The 19,075-nt window shown below is 39.4% G+C and overlaps 1 protein-coding gene across 1 annotated transcript in view; it reads left to right on the top strand.

The window, feature by feature from the left end:
- Positions 1-18,711, top strand: part of LOC102158325 (uncharacterized) — a 503,690-nt gene extending 484,979 nt beyond the window's left edge. The window contains exon 5 of the transcript XR_014822505.1: positions 14,676-18,711. The gene's annotated coding sequence lies outside the window, so the exon portion shown is untranslated. The remainder of the gene's footprint in view (positions 1-14,675) is intronic.
- Positions 18,712-19,075: the final 364 nt, after the last annotated feature.

Genomic DNA, 19,075 nt, shown 5'->3' with positions numbered 1-19,075 from the left:
TTTATTATTATAATTATTATTACTACTACTGCTTCTTACTCTGGGATACATTCATCTTTCTAGAGTGTGAGGACACATGTGGGCAATAGTTTTGAGCTCTAATAACAGAAAGGCAGCCTTACTAAAAGTTCTAGGTGGGTATGGGCCCTGAGGTAATAAAACATGTAAACTTGACAATTCTTTTTAGCTGCATCAAACCTTTTTGGTATTCCCGCAGCCGATCTCAATTTTCTCTTTTTATAACAACTCAGTAAGGGGTTTTACCAGAGCAGACAAGCATGAAATTAATTTTCCATAGAAGTTTACTGATGCTGGGAAACTTGCTGGTCAGTAATATTGGTATAAGTCCTATGTTGGCTTGGAGATTTCATCTTCTATCTAATTGTAGTGAATTTGATCAACATCAGTTCTACAAAATATATGCAAAAACTTTAAGGGAAGGAATACGGGTATTTTTCATGTACAGTATCTTAACTTTTTCTTTCTTTCTTTTCTTTCTTTCCTCTTCCTTCCTTCCTTGCTTCTTTCCTTTCCCTTTCTCTCTTTCTTTTCTTCCTTTCTCCCTTCTTTCCCTCTTCTCTTTCTTCCTTCTTTCTTCCTTCCTTCCTCCCTCCCCTCTTCTTTTCTTCCTTCCTTTCTTCCTTCTTTCCTTCCTTCCTTTTTTGGCCACCCCGTGGCATGTGGAGTTCTCAGGCAAGGGGTTGAATCTGAGCCACAGCTGTGAACTACCCCACAGCTGCAGCAATGCTGGATCCTTGAACTCACTGTGCTGGACCAGGGCTAGAACTGCATCCTTCTGCTACAGAGATGCTGCAGATCCCATTGCACCATAGCAGGAACTCCCAATCTCTTTTAGCAAAATTTATAGTAGCACAACATTCTGCTTTTTCTTGTTAATAGTGAGATAATTTAATGATTTGTCTTGGCACTTGCAGCCCCTGACTTAACAGAATGTTGGAAAGAAAAAGAAGCCCCATGGTCCGCAGAGTAACTAAAGCTCTGAGACCCCTCTTAGCTTTGGCCATGACAAGACTCTCTTTTAGAACTAGCAATGGCTGGATATGTTAACTCTAACTTGGATAATTTCTTTCCCCATGTTGAAGACACTTTTGGTGTCTTGGCAACTTAATCAATATCTCCGTTGTAATTTGTTGCTTCCAACTCTTTAGAAATTACATACTATCTATTTTAAGGATATAGATTTTTGATTCATAGCAATGGTCATCCCTAATCTTATGCATATACACTTTGCATTTTCTAGTTCCTCTCAATTCTAAGAAGGACTTGTAAAGCATTACACAGTCTGGGGTGTTGCACTAAAAGAAGTTTGCTATTCAGCATGCTGGTCTGGAGAGACACTTCTAGAGACTGGTCATCTGGGCAACTCTTGCACCGCCTTGCTCTTCAGGTGACTTTCTTCATACAACCTCTGCCCAGCGCATCACTTTCTTGTCTTGAAAGTCTCCCCCTTTGCACTGGAGCATCAACCAGGGATGCGAGCTCCTGCTGAGTTCCTCAACCCCTGCTGACAATTTAAGTGAAAAAAATCCTCCCTTGGTTTCTGCATTTTGTAATTGCTGTTCCTGTGTGGTTCCTGTGTTGAGTGAAGGTTTCACAGATGCAATGAATCTCCTGCTTGTCCACCACCCCCAAGAAGTAACTGAGAGGTAAATGGGGTATATTGTTTGATTTTTTGCCATTTATATATTTTGTGGAGCTGAGAGACTGAATATGTAAACATAGGAAAATCATTTCAACTTCCTGAAAGGATTGTGTCAAGTGGAAAGTGAGGGGGGAAGAGCAGGCTTCCTGACCTCCAACCTTCCTGCCTCCTCCCCCATCACTCCAGGGCTGGAACAGATTTGTAACTTTTAACACTTACTTACACAACATTTATTCGGTGCTAGTTAAAATGCTCAGTTAAGGACTGCTAAACAAGCAACAACAAAAGGCTGTGTATATGTTAATCCCAACCTCCTAACTTATTCCTCCCAATGACCTTTCCTCTCTAGTAACTACAAGTTTGGTTTCGAAATCTTTAAGTCTGTTTCTGTTTTGTGAATAAGTTCTTTCGTATCATTCTTTTTTATTAGATTCCACATGTGAGTGATCTCATATGGTATTTGTCTTTCTCTGTCTGACTTCACTTAGTATGATCATCTCTAGGTCTATCCATGTTGCTGCAAATGGCATTATTTCATACTATATATAAAGTAGATAAGTTAGAAGGACCTACTATAGCACAGGGCAATCTATTCAGCATTGTGTAATGACCTATATGGGTATATTTATATGTATAACTGATTTACTTTGCTGTATACCTGAAACTAACACAACATTATGTCAACTATTTCAAAAAATTAGAAGAAAGAAAAAAAAAAAAAAAAGACTGTGGGCCTTGTCCTCCAGGAGCCCATGGGCACATAGTCAAATCTGCAGAATCGTTGGGGGCATCGAAGCCCAAAGTGGGGGACAATGTGAAGTGATACTAATAGGCGCCATTTATTGAATGTTAAATGAATTAGCGCCTTAAATGCTGACAGCTATCCCCTACAGATAGGTACCTTTATTTTCTGCATTTTGCTACAATTTAGCTGAAGGTCAGGGAGGTTGCGTGACTTGCCCAGGGCAGAAGAGCTGGGATTTGAACTGATGAAAACCTAGCTCTGTCATCAGTGTGCTGGTGTTGTGCATTACTCTCCATCCTCCCTGTACTGTGTAAAGCAGTGGCTCTTGTGTGTTCTTAACAAAAAGGGACTGATTGGTTCTATCTGACGACCGTATAGAGATGGAGTCACAGCGGAGTGAGCAGAGTTGTGAAGAGCAAATTGTTTTCCCAAGATGAAAAAAAGAAAGGTGGGCAGTGGTTGTGGTGGTGACATTTTCCAGGATGAGAAGCCATGGAATGACTTTTTAAAAAAGAAGAAGCAAGTGAGGTTTGATAATGGAGGAGCCAAAAGCCAAACAAGGGAGAGTGAGGTGACTATGGACTAAGAGTGCTGCCTGCAGTATCAGTACACACAGGATGTTAGAGCCCTCACAAGGTGGTCAGCATGAAATCTAGGCAAGTTATTACTATGCCATCAGATGCTCCCCCACCATGGTGAGCCCTAATGGAAATCGGGTGCCTGCCACCTAGCAGTCAACGGTTGCAGCCCCACCCCCAACAGCGCACCCTGAGGAGACTCAGGATGAGAGAGCGCAGAATACTGGCCCCAGAGAGCTAAGGTATACATCAAATGAATGATTTCAATAAGCCCAGCCTCCTGCATCTTCCCGTCAGAGAAAAACACTAAATGCCTTAACTTGAGCTGTCTGGTTTTCTTTAATGAACAGTAATCTTCTGATGTTCCCACTACTGGTCTTTGTTGCAAAACTCCTATATGTCCTGGCTCCTCCCTTCCCTCTTTGGAGCATCCCTCAAAGCTATCTGAGAGGCTGTGTCTCTGGCTTAAGACCTCAGTTTTGTCTGCCAAATAAAACATAATTCTCAACTTTTAGGTTGTGCATCTTTTTTTTTCAGTTGACAGTGGCAAGGATTTCACTGTAGGATTGCATCATGTTGGATACTCAGTTGGCTACAATTTGGAATATAGATTTAGGAAGAGAGAAGAGTGGAGCCACAGAGGTCATCTGAAATGCTGTTGCATTTGGCAGGGCTTTGTAAGGGCTAGAATTATATTAGGGTCTGGAGGAATGGATGGGCCATGTTCCTCAGGACCGCACCATGGGGAAAGAGTTCACAAATAAGACACAAAAGCCAATAACCATAAATGAAAATATGATAAATATAATTGTATTAAATTTGAACATTCCAGTTCTTCAAATACAGCGTTAAAAAAAAAAAACAACTGCAAAGGCAAGTTACAATCTGAGAGAAGATATTTCCAATACATGCAACCAATGAGTCATTAATTTTGAGAATAACATTGCTACAAATCAATAAAAAAAAAATGAAAAAGAGCTAAATAGAAAAATCAGCAAAAGGCATGAAACTTGCATTTCACAGAAGAGAAAATCTGAATGCCTAATAAACATATAAAAAGATGCTCAATATCAGTAAACAGGGAAATGCAAATTAAAGCCACATTGTGAAATAATTCACACTCACTGGATTGAAAAAATTTTAAAAGTCAGATGATACCAAGAGCAGTGAGGATGTTGAGAAATAGAAACTCTTAATTACTGATTCTAGGAGTGTACATGGACATAACAATTTAGGAAAGAAGGATTGTGGTATTATCTTGCACATGCCAAAAGATATTCCTGTATATGTGGAACAATAGATCTGTGAAATAGTGACTGTTGTTTGTTATAATAAAATTAAAAGCAGAAAAACAATAAAACAATCCCAGGCTACATAAAGCCTATTTCTTATTTTGTTTTGTTTTCTTTTTTAGAGCCCCACCCAAGGCATATGGAAGTTCGCAGGCTAGGGGTCAAATTGGAGCTACACCTGCCAGCTTACACCACAGCCACAGCAACTTGGGATCTAAGCTGTATATGCAACCTATACCACCACAGCTTGCGGCAATGCCTTTAACCCACTGAGCAAGGGCAGGGATCAAACCTACATCCTCTGGATACTAGTCAGGTTCTTAACCCACTGAGCCACAACAGGAACTCCTCTATTTTTATTTGAACATGTGCTATATGCATAACATGTGATTATGCATACAAGGAAAATGAGCTGGAGTCCACCTGCAATCCTGGTTGAACCTTGAAAATATAAAGTTTGGATAAATATACTAATTATCAAAGTATGTATCATATTTGTTATCATTTATAAAGTTCAAGATATATAAAATGTAATAATATACTGTGTATATGTATGTATGGGTATAAGTATACATAAAAATAACAAAAAGTTATAGCCAAACCCTGTGGGAAGGAACATAGGAGGCACTTTTATATTTCTGAAAGATGGATGGTAGGAACATAGATGTTTGCTGTAAAACTAATTACTCCTTGTTCTTTTGTATTTCTTATAATATATCATAATAAAAGTGAGCTAAAAAATAAAGACAGTGTGAAATTCCCTTGTGGCTCAGTGGGTTAAGGATCTGGTATTGCTGCAGGTCACAGCTGCAGGTCAGGTTCAATCCCTAGCCCTGGAACTTCCACATGCTTCAGGTGCAGCCAGAAAAATAAATAAATAGGGCTTAAAGCAGGAGTTTCTATAGGATTAGTGTCACAGAGAACCAGGAGTGATAGGAGACTTGATATCTTTAGCGCGTTCCATACTAACAGAGAGGGCAGCATTTATAAGAAAAGAATGTTTTGCTCTGACTGAGTCATAATTTTCCCAATTAAAGTATAAGCTTCTTAAAAAAAAAAAAAAGGAGTTCCCATTGTGGCTTATTGGTATTAACTTTGCTAGTATCCATAAAGATCTGGGTTCAATCCCTGGCCAAGCTCAGTAGGTTAAGGATCCTGAGTTGCTGTGGCTGTGGTATAGGCTGGCAGCTGTAGCTCTGATTCGACCCCTAGTCTGAGAACTTCCATATGCCTCGGGTGTGACCCTAAAAAGCAGAAAAAGGAAAGGAAAAAATATCCTCTCCTACCTGCCTCCTTTCCCATTTTGTCATGGGGGTGGATGGAAATCTCCCTAATGGATAAAAAGAACATAGGGAAATTGAGCTGGATCTCTTTTTAGCTGGCTAACTAGAAATCATTCACCTGACTTCTTTGGAAAAACAGTTTTCCCCAATTGGTGAATGAAGAGTTTTGAGCTTCAAAAGTTCGCTTCCAGCTTTAAAATTTTAAGGTCAATGATGTTGCTATTGAGATGGATTCATCACCTGCAGACCTTTCCACTTTTATGTGCCTAAATAGTTGTTTCTGTACCTGAAATCCCTAGTTACAACTTGTCTTGTATGCATAATTGATGGCAGAGTTTTATTTTATGTGAAACGCCTTATTTCTGATTGCTGTACATCAAAATGATGGGTCTGCTGTAATTTCTCAGCTGTCAACCTGAAGGTTCTTAGGACTTCGCATGCCTTCATCTACCTTGTTGGTATCGTACACAGAAAATAGAAAATGGTCCTTGCCAAAGAGTTCAGGGCACTTGATTTTAGATGGCATTTAAGCGCTGACTTTGAAACCATATCATCAGCTGGCAAAGCTTTTTAAAAATTGTGTTTGATTGAAATGTTGCAGAAGTAACCTACAGATCTAGTTTGTTTTTTGTTTGTCTGATGCCAAGAGGCAGAATGATCCAACTATATTTTTATGCAGTCACATAAAATTTCTAAATAACGCTATCCATAATTTTTCCAAATAACACTATCCATGATTTTTTAGGGACATGACATCTATAATTTGACATCTACAATTGTTGCTATAAATCGTAAGGATAAGCCTCCTCTTGTAAAAGTCTGTTTCTTCTTTCAGCATGTTTATTTTCAGAAATATTTTAATTTAATTGTGAAATAAATGTATGGCCGTAATGGGGATATCAGTAGTATCAGTGTTAGAGGGACTTCATTAGAACCAGATACCAATGAGCTCAAGGGATTGTGGTTGGGGTGCTATTGCCATGGCTCCTGTGTGAGGCATTTAGTTGACCTCTTATATTTTGGGACTGTCAGTCTTTATTCTTGTCCATCTCTCTGTTAAGCTTAGGGGTTCTGTCCTCCACTGCCTTCATTTTAATACTTACCCTTCATTTAAAAATGAGTAACACTAGGCTCACTTCTTGGTTTCTGAACATCAAGTTTCTTTAACATTCGTGGATGTGGTTTTGGAAGGTTGGGTCCAGCCTTCAGGTTGGCGTCAGTTTCCAGGTATACATCCTTGCATGATCTGTTTTGCTTACATGGTCCCAATATGGTAACTCTTGTTGTAAACCTATTCTCCATTGATAGTACATAAGTAGCTCTTTTGTTTGAAAACAAATAGTTTTGTTTTGTGTTGTCCAAGCTTGTGTGCAGAATGATCTGGCATTATTTTTAGACTAGCATACAGCCATGAAAAATGATCGGAAGATTCATGTGTGTGAGACAATACGTTGTTTCAAAAAAAGAGCTGCAATTAAGATTTGTGAATGTGATCCTTCAATCAACAAACTTTCAGTCCATCTACCTTACATCAACCACTGTGATTGTTTGAAAACTGGGAGTAGGAATAAACAAATTGGAGTTCCCACTGTGGCACAACAGGATCGGCAGTTTCTCTGTAGTGCCAGGATGCAGATTCTGTTCGATCCCCTGCTGGCTCAGTGGGTTAAAAGATCCGGCATTGCTGCAGTTGCAGTGTAGGTCACAACTTTGGACTCAGGATCTGATCCCTGGCCCAGGAACACCACTGAGAAGGTGTCAAGTTAACCCACCAGCACAGATTCTCTAATTGTTTGAGCCTGGTTCTAAAAGAGTGATGATCTATGTGGGAGCTGTGAAAAGGAACTCATGGGAGTGTCAGCATGCCAGAAAGAAGTGTTCAAAGTCTTAACTTCAAGACCAGGAGTCATGAGAAGAGAGCAAAGTACAGAACTGTACTTACAGCAAAATGGAGAATTTGCATTTTCATTTCTTAAATTTTCAAAATCATGGAATTGCTTTAAATTCAAGAGATGGATGCAAGAATAAGGAGGATGACTTCTGAGGTCATAATACCTGTGTTCATACCTCAGCTCCATGACTTTGAGCAAAGTGCAGTACTTCTTTACGTTGGTGGTTATCTCATAGAGTTCTTGTGGTATAAAATTAGGTGATGCATGTGAAGTACTTAATACAATGCCAAGGACAGAGTAAATGTGGATGAAGTGGTAGTCATTATTATTACCCATAACATACTTTAATTTTAGCCAATTAGAACATGCAACCTTAGACTTGGAAGAGAACCATTACAGGATTATCACCACTGTATTTTTGAAAAATAATTATAGGGTAATAGTCACTATTCCATAAGCACTCAATTTCCTTTGGAATGGTGCTAATCATTAGAAAATCTTTTCTCTTCAAGCCAACATCTGTGATGTTTAACTTGCACCAATTATTTCTGCTTCATGGAGCTTCATGTAACATTTCAGTTTTCTTCCACATGGCAGTATTTCAAATACAGGATTTAAAGACAGATACCTCATTTTCCATGTGTTTTCTCATTTCTAGGAAAAAATCTTTTAAATTGTTGGTTTTGTGTAATAATCCTCCATTTTTATGAGGGCTCTGTTGGCTTGCTGAGTACTAATTCTTAACTCCTTTCTCCCTTACCTGACTCCAAAATAAAGCTTGAAAAGCAGCTAACAGTAGCCAGTGGGATATAAGGAGAACTCATCTGGAGACTTTCTAGGAAAATATTTAGTTTCTAAGTAAAAATGATCTTTGCAACTGGCATTGTTCCTTCTCCTTTTACGTCCTTCCTTTCTTCCTGACTTGGGTGAGAATATGATGACTGGGCCTACGGCAGCCCTCGTGCCACTTTAAGATGATGAGATTAAGGGCAAGAACGCAGAAAACTAAGGCCGCAGGACTGGAACAATCCAAAAGAGTCTGAAACTTTTTGACCATGTAAAGCAGCTGAACTAGTGTTGAAACCGATTAGCTCAGTCTTTCTGTGCATTACATAATAACTGTTTACATTATTGAAGCCGTGATTCCAGAACTTTCACATGCATCAGAATCTTATTAAAACAGATTTCTGGGCCCTAATGCTGGAACTTCTAATTCTGTAGGTCTGGAGAAAGGCTTGAGAATTTGCACCTCAAGCAAGTTCTCAGATGATGCTGATTTGGCAGTGGTGGGAGTGCCCTTTGAGAACGCCTTCTTTAAACCATTGTTAATCTTTATTTTCTTTGCCGCTTATAACCTTCCTTAATTTCCATAAGCAAAAATCACTGTTTGATTTTAAATTGCTCTTAAAGTGTTTCATCAACTTTCATAAAAGGACTTTTAAAACTCTTTTCCTCTCTAGAGAGTTCCTATACCAGACTGTCTGCACTTTCATTCTAGCTAGCATAGTTACCCGAGTTGCTCTTTAGTGAATCAGTCAGTCACTAAAATCAATGGGATTTTAGTAAAAAAAAAAAAAAAATTTATGTGCAGAGCATTGTGTCAATTCAGGAAGGTTGAGGTACTGCCACTGCTCTCAAGAAGTTCAAAGTCTAGATAGGAGGTGGCACACAAATGTTAAAGAGAGACCATTTTCAATCCTTATCAGATATTACCATGTCCAAGAGTTTTCAAATATATTAGCAGAGTCAATACTTAAGATAATGTGAAGTAGACACATTATTACACATTATTACCAGTTTTACAGATAAATTCATTTCCAGTTGGTCATTTAACAAAGAATTAACAAAGAACAAAAATCAGATCTAGGAATTATAACACTTAATTCAATGCACAACACATCAGACACACATTTGTAATTAACATTTACTGTTTTCCTCTCTTCCTCTTTCAGGACAGTATAAAAACAAAATCAGCAAGTTAAGCCTTGTGGGTTGTCACTGCTGTCATACACTGCTGCCTGGGAACTTCCACATGCCATGGCTGCAGCCATAAATAAACAAACAAACAAATAAATATAATCAGCTTTACTAATTTATAATACTTTGAGGTGATAAATTGCCTCACATTGAGCCTGAATAACAACCGACTGTTTGAAAATGATCTTTAAGAACTTCTTTTAAAAAGTCATTTTTCAACTGACAGGAGATGTTCAGGACCTCGGGTACCATTTGCACAAAGGTGGCCAGTGGAGACCAAAATCCCAAACCCTCCCCATCCCCAAACTTGCAAGAGATTACCTCCCTCCAGAAGAGGGAGGACATTTTTCATCAACTTCAGGGTAGGAGAAATCAGAGCCCACTAGCTACTCATCTTCCACAGTGCCATGGAATTTTTTTTTTTTTTTTTTTTTTGTCTCTTTAGGGCTGGCTGTACCCGTGGCATATGGAAGTTCCCAGGCTAGGGATCTAATCGGAGCTGTTGCTGCTGACCTATGCCAGAGCCACAGCAATGTGGGATCTGAGCCACATCTTCGAACTACACCACAGCTCAGGGCAACACCGGATCCTTAACCAACTGATCAAGGCCAGGGATCGAACCCGAAACCTCATGATTCCTAGTCGGATTCGTTTCTACTGCGCCACAACAGGAATTTCAGAGTAGCATAAAAATTTTATAATTTTTCCCTGGAGCCAGATGCAATTTGGGGAGGACTGTGGATCAGGGAAGCAGTTTGAGAGGTAAACCTACCTTAAAGAAAAGTTGAACTTTGATTTGACTGATTATTTACTTAAACATTATTTGAAACTAGAAGAGATGGAGTTAACTTTAATTTCAAATTTAAGTCTTCTCTTCTGCCTTCTTTCCCCCACATTCTATAAGCAGGGGTGGAGACTCATCAAGAATTTGTTGGATTCAGGAGTTCCTGTTGTGGCTCAGCGAGTTACAAACCCAACTAGTATCCATGAGGATGCAGATTCAATCCCTGGCCTCGCTCAGTGAGTTAAGGATCCGATGTTGCCATGAGCTGTGGTATAGGTTGCAGGTGTGGCTTAGATCTGGTGTTGTGGTGGCTGTGGTGTAGACCAGTGGCTGCAGCTCTGATTTGACCCCTAGCCTGGGAACTTCCATATACCACAGGTGCAGCCCTAAAAAGCAAAAAAAGAAAAAAAAAGAATTTGTTTTATTTCAGACAAAAAGATGAACTACTTTTTTGTGTCTGTTTTTACACATCTTAATTGTGGGGTATGAATTTCAATCACACAACATATGTAAAATTTACCATCTATTCCAAAGGGCAGAAATTTATCCTAATAGGAATTTATACATGATACCTACACAACCAGTACAGAGAAAAGTGTCAGTTCTTGCCCCAGAATTGCTTACAACCTAAAATAGAGAAAGCTAACATTGATATAAACATTTTTGATATAAGTAAAGCAATTCTAAATTCATTACACAGTTAGGGAATATTATTCATTTGCACAATTAAATTGTAAGTAAGTTTTTCCTTAATTATCTCTATTTTAGATATTTTAAAATTAATGAGAATATAACAATAAATACAATAAAACTTTCCAGTTTTAAAGATTTTTAGTGTACTATAAATAAGTGTGGATTACTTAGAACCTGTAGAACCCTGTAGAAAAGAGATGTAAATAGAACAACTGCCTTCTTAAAAGTGTGTTATTTTAGGAAAAAAAGAAAAAATGTAGACAATTTCTATTCAGGGCTGGCATTCTAATTGAAGTAGGCCTATATGGAATAATTTGTGTAGTAATATTTTTTTCTCTTTTTGATAATTTAAATTCAACCATTAGTGATTCATTCTCTAGGTACAAGCATTGTGGTCTTTCTGTAGGCCTTTTAAAATGCAAATGCACATGGAAGAGTGCAACCAAATTAAGTTCTTTACAATTTAGAGTGATTGCAAATATCAGATGGATTTTTTTTTTTTTTTTCTCAGCATAGCAGCATAAATGTTTTTAAGTGTTTGGAGTGCCACACACAACGTAAGAGATTAAAAGTGGGAGGGGGGAGGCACATGTTCAGAAAAGTGAGTGGAGAGAAACCCAGTATTACCTGTACTTTACAATTATTGCTACCGCCATTCCTGCTTTCTTAGTCTATTCCTGCATAGGCACTAACTGCTGTAATGGCCACACCATCTCATGAACTTAATAAAAGAGCACATTCCAGTAGGATGCTTGGCACTTGGGTGGTGACTCTGTCAGACCCTTGGACCTCGGAGTCCTCCATTGTTCCTCTGCTGCAAACCTACAAATGTCAAAGGGAGGAGTTAGCTTCATGGCGCAGTGGAAATGAATCTGACTAGGGGCGATGAGGTTGCAGGTTCGAACACTGGCCTTGCTCAGTGGGTTAAGGATCTGGCGTTGCCCAGAGATATAGTGTAGTTTGCCGACGTGGGTCAGATCCCGGAGTGTTGCTGTGGCTGTGGTGTAGGCCAGTGGCTACAGCTGCAATTAGACCCCTAGCCTGGGAACCTCCATATGCTGCAGGTGAGGCCCTAAAAAGCCAAAAAAAAAAAAAAAAAGAAAAGAAAAGAAAGACAAAGGAAAAAGAAAGGAGTGAGCAGGTGTTTGCATATAAACCCTAGATTTTTAGGCTATGACTTGGGGCCAGTGTTTTCTGTTGATATTCCCTTGACCCAAAATAATCGTAAGACTTCTTCTAGATGCCAGGAGGCTGGGAAAAATAGATTTTCCATGTTCTCTGGAGGAAAAGTAGATGGCTTGGTAAGCAAATAGCACTTTGTTTTATTTTTTTGCCACCATGAGCTTTCAAAATCAGTAATAGGAATAGCCATCTCAAAGGACAAAATTTTAAACATATGAAGTAGAACAGATATTTTCTTGGTACTGGAAATGATTTCTTAGGTGGGGCAAGCCACTTAGTAGTCATATAAAACATTCACATGTTTTATCAATCAGCACTGATTTGAGTTCCCATTATCCCAAATATGCAAAATCACCAATGCTGTTATTGACTACATGCTGTGTGTGAAACTCTGTGTTTCTTATGATAAAAAAATACAAGTAAGTATACTAAGTATATTAGGAACTGTTTTATCTGGTATGATCAGGATCAGTAGGTCAATCAAAGTTCATTAAAATAGGGCATATATAACTTAAACATTTTTAGATTTAACTTAATATACATGAATGGACATGCATTCATCAACTATTTTATGTAGGGCAACGCTTTTCCTTTCAGTGCGGGTGCTCATGGTCACCTGTACTGTGTAACCCCTGATACATAATCTACCTGAAACACACAGTATTGATTTCCTGCCTAATAGCCTTTTTTTCCCCAGTGTCCTTTCCTTTGGGTGGATTGAATGATTCTCTTCCTTTTCTGCAAACGATGTTAAGTATATAACCTGTTTCTGGCTTATGAGACACAATAGAAACCTAGAAGTCTTCTTTGAAAGATGTCTTTGCTTTTTTTTTTTTTTCATTTTTAGGCCCACACCCGTGGCATATGGAGGTTCCCAGGCTAGGGGTCCAATTGGAGCTCCCGCTGCCAGCCTACACCACAGCCACAGCCACATCAGATCTGAGCCACATCTGCTACCTACACCACAGCTCACAGCAACACCAGATCCCCAATCCACTCAGCAAGGCCAGGAATTGAACCCTAAACCTCATGGTTCCTAGTTGGATTTGTTTCCACTGCACTATGACAGGGAACTTCCAGATGTCTTTGCTCTGAAAGGATGGGGAACTCCAGATGTCTTTGCATTAGTGATCCAGAGTGACCCATTGACTATTGATTGACTTATGAGAATGAGGTGCCTGGAGCTGCCATCTTGATTCCCAGGAGGAATTTTGTCAATAGAGTATGTAAATGGTTGGACAGAAAGGTGGAAATGAAATAGGATGTCTCGATGAAGTTGCTGTATGAAACACCTCTGAGACTTTTCTACCTCAGACTTGTGATTAACTGGAATAATAATTCCATTATTCTTTGGCCTTTCAAGTCAAATTTCTATTATTTCCAGCCCCAAAACATCTTAATTAAAACTCCACAATTATTAGTTTGAATTTCTTTAACTAGCAAGGAGACATTAGACATGTATTAAGATATCCCATGGCAGCAGTCCTTCTAGATTGTTATCATTTTTCCAGTCTTTTACAACAGTCTCACTAACACCTAAATCAAGAGCAGTTTTTTGGGTTTTTTTTTTTTTTTGACATCTTTTTTGAAATTTGCAAAGAATTAAATTTAATTTTCATAGAGGCAACATGACTTTTTCACACTATTTCATTAGTTTGTGCAATTTCAAAATTAAAAATTTAAACAACTACAAAAGCTGACCCTTAAACAATGCAGGGATTAGGGACTGTGACCCTCCACAAAGTCAAATTATACATCCCTGGTTTCTCCGCATCCCTGGTTCCTCTGTATCTGTGGCGCCATATCTACAGATTCAACTAACTGCTGGATCATGTTGTACTGGGATATTTACTATGGAAAAAAATGCTTATATAAATGGACCCTCACTTTTCAAACCTGTGTTGTTCAAGAGTCAATTGAGCCACAAGGAGCACAGGGAGCTATATCTAATCATTTGTGATGGAACAGGATAGAAGATAATGTGAAAAAAATCATGTATATAAATGTATAACTGGGTCACTTTGCTGTACAGCGGAAATTGACAGAACACTGTAAATCAACTATAATAAAAAAGACTATACTCAATATAGTATGAGCAATAAATATATATAAATTTGAAAAAAAAGGAAAAAAGAGTTAATTGATATTAGGTATAACAAAATTGACTGAATCCTAATAAATATTACACACAACTCATAGGAGCAGTAATTTCAGGCACTCTAAAAAGTAGCCTTTGGCTAGCTGAGAGCTTTCAGAGATGGGGGCCTCTTATAGGACTGAGACTATTGATAAACTATTAGTCCCATTGATCAGATGACAGTTGGTTAATATCTATATATTAAGTTGAGCAATATGTAATTAACAATTTTATTTCACAAAATGGCTAAATATTGGCAATTTCATATGGTTCAACCTAAAAAAAAAAAAAAAATACAGCATAGCCTTTAGTCTCCAAGAGTTTGAAATTTAATCTGAGGGTTAAAATAGACCCACAGAAAGAAATCACCAGTTCATGTCAGTGTATATATTGGTGCTATGTTGTTGTTTCACCCCTATTCTCTTGGATTTCTCTTTTTTTATTTCCAGCCAGCATCTGTGGCTCCTTTTTGGAGGACTCTTCTTGGGCTACTGGAATCACTTTGCCCACCCATGCAGAGAGATGGCAGTGTTTGAAAAATGTACATCCCTCTAGGAAGCCAGGAACAGGAAAGCCCAGCCTCCTGTCCAGAGCTGTGCTGCAGGATGAGGCTGAAGCCACCCTCCAGGGCATGTCACCTGACATCACACATTTCCATGGCTTCCTCCTCTTTCTTGCTTATCCTACTCCATTACCGGTTTCTCCTGGAGAACTGCCTTAATGGACCACATGCCCACAAGTCCTCCCTTCCAGGTGTGCTTTTGGGGAACTTGTCACAGGAGTGGTAAGAGGAGACTGAGTGATGTTGACAATGTGTGTTGGAGGGTTTCAGGGAAGGGGCTGGCACCACTGGTGATGGTGAGTAGGAAAGGCTTCAAAATATAACAGAAACTGTGGTTTTCATAGATATTCATCTATTCAACAGATAGTCATGGAGCAACTACTATGTGCCAATGAACAGTGACAGTAGTGAGGGGACTTGCTTGATCAGTGGTTTTCAAATTGTGATTCCTGGAACCAGCAGCAGCAGCACCTGGGAATTAGTTAGAAATGCTAATGCTAAATCCTAATTTTCAGGCCCCACCCCAGACCCACTTTTTCAGAAACTCTAGGATTGAGGCCCAGTAGTCTGTGTTTTTCCCATCCCTTTTCCACTAAAGTTTGAAAACACTGTACCAGGGAAAAGACCTGGTTTGAGTCCTTGCTCTGCTGATTTTTAACTATGAGTTAGGTAATTCATTTGCTTCTCTGATGTTTAGTTTCCTCGCATGAGAGGTAAGGGTGATGACACCTGCCTTCTGGGGGCCAGGTGTTGATTTTCTGCCTTTGTTTTCCTCCATGTTGCTTTTCTTTCCTTCATATTTTCCTTCCTTGTTTCTTCTTCTTCCTCTCTACTTTGTCCCCCTCCTCCCTTTTCTTCCTTCCTTCCTTCCTTCCTTTCTCTTTCTTTCTTTCTTTCCTTCCTTTCTTCCTTCCTTTACTTTCTTCCTGTTTGCCTGCTGTTTTTAGCCTAGTTATGAAAGATGGGTTGACTTTCAGTAGGTGGAGAAAGAGGACTAAACTTCCTAGGTAACAGGGGCAGCTTCTGGAGGCACACTTGAGTCCCAGCAAGGGGACCGTTTGCCCGTAGAAACGTCATGACTGGACCAATAGGTATGGCAGGTTGGGGTGAGGATACGGGAGCTTCAGATGCCGAGCTGTGGTTTGAGCTCTATGGTAGAGGCAGTGGTGAGGCGTGTGACCTGGAGGGCTGGGAGGAACATGATGAGAGGCACGATATGGGCAGATTTAACTGACTCTGATCTACCTCTGTTAGAAGAAGAGCAAGATTTCAGCCTGGGACTTCAGTTAGTAAAGATTTATAAATGAATCCAGGCAGTTAATCCAAATAAGAGACGAATCAGGGTGCTGTTACTCCAGCTTTGCCCTCAGAGAGAAGTAGAAAAGAATCTGAGAGCTACTGTGAAGGGAAAATCCACTTGGCTGCAGGTTAAGGTGAAAGACAGGAAGTGACTAAAAATGGCTTTGAGATTCTAAGTCTGACAGAATGAGGATACTTCTGTCAGCCCAAGGGGAGCCAATCGGAGGAGATGTTGCTGAAGGAAACAGAGTTTGAGATGAGGTGGGATTTATGGGTTACCATATTCACCCTTTTAGACACTCAGGATAGCACTGTTCTCAAAAAACCCCAAATGGAAATTTCCAAAAACCTCCCTGGGAGAAAAGCTGGATGAGCAAGCTGAAATATACATAATTTATGCTTATGTGTTTAAGACAAACTTCAGTCTCCACAAACTTGTATAACATAGCAATCAATACATTAGTTGGGGAGAGATCGTATTGGATAGCAAAATAAAAGTGTTTTGAAGCGTGAATGGGTTATATTTACAGCACGTTGTGCTTGCATGTGATTTTTCATGCTTGGAAAATGTGCTGAGTGTATTGCAGCCACCACTTCCTGAGGTTGCCTTGGGGGTTCTAGGCATCACCCCCCGCCCAGATTGGATGCAGTAGAGCTAATGGGTTGGTTTACAAACTCAGGTGCTCCCCAGGTGAAATCTGAAACTGGCCGCCAAACACCGAGGGCAGGGAGAGATGGAAGGCAGAGGCAGACCCCTCCACATAGTCATTTGGCAGGTGGAATAAGCAAGGGAACTTACATATGAGACTTGTCTTAGACACCACAAGATGAACAGATCTCTGCATCCACCCCCCAGAATCTTAAATGTTTATACAGAGACCTTAGCTGGGTTCAGTCACATATTCAACGCAGATCGTCTCAACAGCACACCGCTCTCTCAAGGCTTCGTCTTGCAAACAGCTCCCACTGTGGGAAGGTTGGGCAAGGTGTACATTTCATGGATAGGGGAGGAGGTGAGGAGACTCTGATTGTCAGGGTCCTGCTCCTAGATCGACCAGAGGTCACATCCTCTCCATGACCTCCCCCAACATCACGTTTTCTTCCTTGTCAGTCTCTTTCTTTCAACTTCCCATCTATTGGTTTTAAAAGATCCAGGATTCCCCAGACACCTACAAGTACCTTCTGTATGTATGTGTATATGTATATGTCGTTCTTATTTCGCATATATTCAAAAGTATTTTCTATTGGCTATGGTTTCCTCAATATCCAAGCTCTAATTACTTTGAGCCATTTTTTTTTTTTTGCTGGAGTTTTATATATATTTTTTATTAGCCATTCCAGAGTTTTATGAGTAATGGGAAAGGACTTTTTATTGATCTGTTATTTGTTTCTCATCATGAAAAAATACACTAAATCAATGACTCCTTTCTGATACACTGCAAGGTTTTTTTTTCTGAGGATATTTTTTTTTTCTGGTCCCCCACTTTTACTGAGATAGACACTTGGGTGCTGAAGTTGTCTACATCTTAATCAGATGGAAGGAAATTTGTATTAAAGATTTATTCTGAAAAAAACTCTTTAAAAACAGTCTGGTCCATATGTCAGCATAGCAGAGTTCAGTGCTGAGTCATTTGGTCAGAGACAGTCTGGAACAATATTAGGAGACAGCAATCACATTCTCTGGGGAGCTGGAGATGAGGATTGCTTCAGGATATTCTAGAGGACATTTGCTTCAGGAGAAAAATGTGTTATAGAAATACTTGGAGCAGTGATTCTCAAATTTAAGCCTATGTCAGCATCACCTGGGGGGCTTGTTAAAGCAAAGACTGCTGGAACCCCCACCTAGAATTTCAGGAGGTCGGGGGTGAAGTCAGAGAATCTGCATTTCCAATAAGTCCCCAGGTGATGCAGGTCCTGCTGGTCTGGTGACAACACTCTGAGAAATGCTGCCTTAGAGAGAAAAACATCCTCCAGGTTAGCATGAGGCAGGAACAAGAAACAATTTTTTTTTTTTTGCTTCAGTGTCTTTCAGTTTCAATTGTGCACACTTTGTTGTTTTTCCTAAAACACAACTTTGTTTATACTCCTAATTGACTGACAAATCTCACTGTTCATTTTCTTCTAAATAGAATCATAATAATTAACCAGAAATTGGAAATTATTAGCAAAGCCCCTCACCTTTCCCCTATGTTCTTGACAAATTAGTCCATTTTCTGGTCCTCAAATGTTCTAAGCCTTCATGCCCTACATATTTGTTTACTCTCTTTGCTCTTCTTGGAGTGTATTCTTATCCTCACCATTCTTTCTGCCTTTCAAAGTCCAGCCCATTCTTAAAGACTTCACTAAATTCCTTCTCCTGCATTAAATTTTCTCAGATAAAATAACTTCTTATTCTTGGAAATTCCCACTGTGGCACAGTAGGTTAAAAATCTGACTGCACCGGTCAGGATGCTGTGGAGGCACAGGTTTGATCCCTGGTCAGGTGCAATGGGTTAAAGGATCCAGCACTGCTGCAGCTGAGGCGTAGATCTCAGCTACAGCTTGGATTCAATCCCTGGCCCTGGAATTTCCATGGGCTGTGGGTGCGGCCCTAAAATTAAAAACGAAAAAACAAAAACAAAAAACTTCTTATCCTAAACTTATTACATACTTTTTTTTTTTACTTTGTTATTTTTATCTTGAAAAATTTCATTTCTACCTATTGTAGTCAGGAAGACAAAAACCTCAAATACTTTGATAATATTTACTTTTGTGTCAGTCTTTTTGAATCCTCAGAACTACCCTATGAGGTGAATATTATGATATTCATCTTACAGACAACTTACCTGTGTATAGTTCACTATTCAGTTGACCCTTGAACAAATTAGGGGTTAAGGGAGCCCACCCTCCAAGAAGTAGGAAATCTGCATATAACTGTTTAGTTGGCCCTCCATATATATAGCTCCGTATCTATGGATTCAACCAACCATAGATGGTGTAGTACTGTGG

The sequence above is a fragment of the Sus scrofa genome, chromosome 13 (assembly GCF_054392235.1).
Source record: "Sus scrofa isolate SSC_HxYL_T2T_F1_AM1 chromosome 13, Sscrofa_HxYL_maternal_Yorkshire_Landrace_v2.0, whole genome shotgun sequence".
Lineage (NCBI taxonomy): Eukaryota > Metazoa > Chordata > Mammalia > Artiodactyla > Suidae > Sus > Sus scrofa.
Note: the sequence above shows the minus strand (reverse complement) of the source record. Positions and strands in the feature narration are given on the sequence as shown.